A 3,330-nucleotide genomic window follows, 5' to 3' on the forward strand; every position below is an offset into this window, starting at 1 on the left:
TTGAGGAGTTGATGTCACCATCTAATTTGAGGGTACTAAAAACCAAAAGCTCTCACTCCTCTGACTTGCTGGAGGACCACCTGAAGCTTGACTTCAGGACCATCACATGGTTTCTGGACCATGTGATGGAAAGCAGGCTTCACTGGGCCTGTGCTGTAGGACAGTGCCTCTGACACTTACTGCCAGGGACATGGACCTCAATTCAAATCCAGGGAGAGGCTGAGCACCTCAAGAGTCCTTTCCTGCTCCAGAATATATTTGATGGTCATCCAAAGTGTTCCCAGTGTACATGGGGGTAAATCCACGCAAGCTGAGAGGTCTGGATTCAACCCGGTGCCTCTACCAACGGCTCCCTGTTGACTAACCTCACCGAATACACGCTAACTCAGTGACCCACAGACTTGGCCGATAACCACGGAAACCAATTATTTTGATCTCAAGGGTCCTTTCCAAAACCCACCAAGGGTTTCTCATAAGTTCCACAGTGAGTCCACCCTAGGCCTGCGGAAAAGCACTGGGAGGGTTTGCACAAACCAGGGTAATGGAGCCTTGGTGAACAGACGGTGGAAAGCAGACGGGGTAAGGACCACATGTTAAGGATTCAAGTCAAAGCAACAGTATCGGGAAGGCCCGCAGTTTGCTGCGCAGTAAATGGTACTTTAGTAAGTAAATGGCCAGCCTCAGAGAAGCAGAGACAAGCACTGTATTTCCCCTGTCATATTAGCAAATACACAGAAGGGCAACTTAAAAAATGGATTTACTTCACAACTACTGGTTCTCTAGCCCACAAACATATGTCAGAATTACCTGCGAAGGAAGGTTCTAAAAAATATTTAAGTCTGGGCCTCACGCCTGGAGAAGGCTGCAAGGAGTGGGGGCTTGGGATGCTGGCATTTTCAAAAAGCTCTTGGGGGAGTTCAGAGGTTGCCTTCTGCTTGAGTCTCTTGATTTTTAGGTTGACTGGGGTACTTTGCGCTTTTGGGGCCACTGTTTGGGAGTGTGGGGAGCTTTCTTTGCAGATTTATTAGCAGTAGTAAAGAACTTGGCCCCTGGCTTTTTGGTCTTCTGTCTTGGGTCTTTTTTCCCCAGTGAAGAGTTTCTTTCTTTCTCTGCCTCTTCTTTGATTCTTGGCTTCTTCTCCAGGCCGTTACCTGGAGTCTTGGGCTCTGCAGCCTTTGGGGTCTCCAAACCCAGAAAGGCCTTTCTCTTTATTCCATGGGGTCTGTTGGGACCAAGGCTCTTTTTTTGAGACTTCTTTCCTGCAGCGTGGTTTTGCATCTCTACGTTTTCTTTCGCTGGACTCCCTATTGGTATGAGGAGTGGGATCTCGTCTTTGGACTCATCTTGCACCTTCTGCTGGGTTTTTCCTCTACCGGCCTCTTTCTTCTCACAAGCTTGCACCTTCTCCTTCTGGGGGGCAGGGTCCTTTGCAGCAGCATCACTAGTTTTGGGGTCCGCATCCTCTTCCTTCGGGGCCAATGCGGCCTTTCTAGCCTGTTTCATAAGCCTTTTTTTCCTTCTTCTTTTTTTGTTTTTCACAATGCTCTTTTTGTTTTTGTTTTTTCTTTGCTTCCTTTTTCTTCTGACTAGGAGTGCACATTCCCTTGGCTTCATCCTGACAGCTGACAAATGAGGAAAAGATGGGCAGGGAAGCTGACCTCGCCGTCTTCACATACAAGAGTTTCACGCTCTCCCACTTCTCTGGCAACTTTTGTGAAAGCCTCTTCGAAACAGCCATGAGGTTATGAATGACGTGTTCCACCTCCATCCCAGTGTGGCCAACGCGGATAGCACTGCAAGAACCACTCCTAGAGATGTTTAACACGGTGCCACCTATGCACTCATTAATATCCCTGGATAAATTCTTGGCCAGAAGGTTCACAGGTACTGGAACTTTCTCTCTGTGGTAGAAATGTCTCCCGAGGTGTGACGGTAAGAGCCACCTGGTTGTCGCATCAGTAAGGAAAAAATCAGAACTTCCCAAGAGGCAGAGCTTGGCTTCATAGGCTTTATACTCCTTTTTTTAGAGTTCAGAAGGGGGTAATCTGAGAAAGGGTTTTAATTCCATGCTTGTTCAAAAGCTTCTTGTAAAACCATCCTGTCTTTTCAGGAGTTAAATTGGGTTCATCCTGGGTAAGTAAAGAAATATCTGTTAAATCTGATTGAACACCACGAGGCAAGGCCTGTCTGACCCTCAGTTCTTTACTTGGAATCTTCCATAATATCACCATCAAAAATAAATTTTTATTCTCATTCAAAAGCAAGCCATTCGCGTTCTTCCTGGACCTGGGGTGTGCAAACAGAGCTTCCACCGCTTTTCTCATCTGCCCTTGGTCCAGCTGCTCCTCCGTCTCTGGAGTGGAGGCTGAGGCTGCAGTTGAGGAGGATGGTGAGGGGGAAGCTGAACCCTCCATGTGGCTCTCGCCTCGCGCAAGCGTGTGATACCCAGGGCTCTACAGTGGATATTTTTATACCCAACCCTTTGTCCATTTTCTTGGTTATTTCTTTAAATTAAATTCTTCTAGTTTTAAGTAGTAATAAATCATAAGCACATTCAGCTCATTAGAGTATACATTTATGGAGCACCTGCCATGTGTGGTTATTGGGGATCCTAATACAAAAGACATTAAAATTGCTTTCAGAGAAGTACTATTACAATAAGAATGTTTGTAGGTTAAAAACTCTTTTTTTTTTTTTAATAAAGACAGCTAAAGCCAATAAATGTAGCCTCTTCACTTGTACAAGATTTTACAAAGTATGAAGCTTGCCACAGGGTGGCACTAATACATTTCTATTGAATAGTGCTATGTTAATGAGTTTCTTCCCTGCTAATCTATTTTTTTGGTGAATTGTAACTGGAAAAATATTTTGGTTTAGTTTGACATTTAAAAAATTGGTTTACATCAAAAAACACAAAACAGGATTTTTATTTAAGAACTCAAATATTATATATACTTTTAAACCACAGAGATTGACAGGTGATTTCCCTTTTATTTATTTATTTTTTAAATTTTATTTATTTATGATAGTCACACAGAGAGAGAGAGAGAGGCAGAGACACAGACAGAGGGAGAAGCAGGCTCTATGCACCGGGAGCCCGACGTGGGATTCGATCCTGGGTCTCCAGGATCGCGCCCTGGGCCAAAGGCAGGCGCCAAACTGCTGCGCCACCCAGGGATCCCCGATTTCCCTTTTAAAAGACCAAAAATCAAATTATTGAACATGGTGTATGCACACACATATGCACAGATGTTTATATACATACATATAAATGCTTATAAGTACTATAAACATATATCATATTTGGGTTCTTAAAAATCCTGTCTTGTG

General features: G+C 44.2%; 1 pseudogene; it reads right to left on the minus strand.

The window, feature by feature from the left end:
* Positions 1-940: 940 nt before the first annotated feature.
* On the minus strand, positions 941-2,414 carry LOC112679155 (ribosomal L1 domain-containing protein 1-like; annotated as a pseudogene).
* Between the last annotated feature and the right edge of the window lie 916 nt (positions 2,415-3,330).

The sequence above is a fragment of the Canis lupus genome, chromosome 15, assembly GCF_003254725.2.
Source record: "Canis lupus dingo isolate Sandy chromosome 15, ASM325472v2, whole genome shotgun sequence".
Classification (NCBI taxonomy): Eukaryota; Metazoa; Chordata; class Mammalia; order Carnivora; family Canidae; genus Canis; species Canis lupus.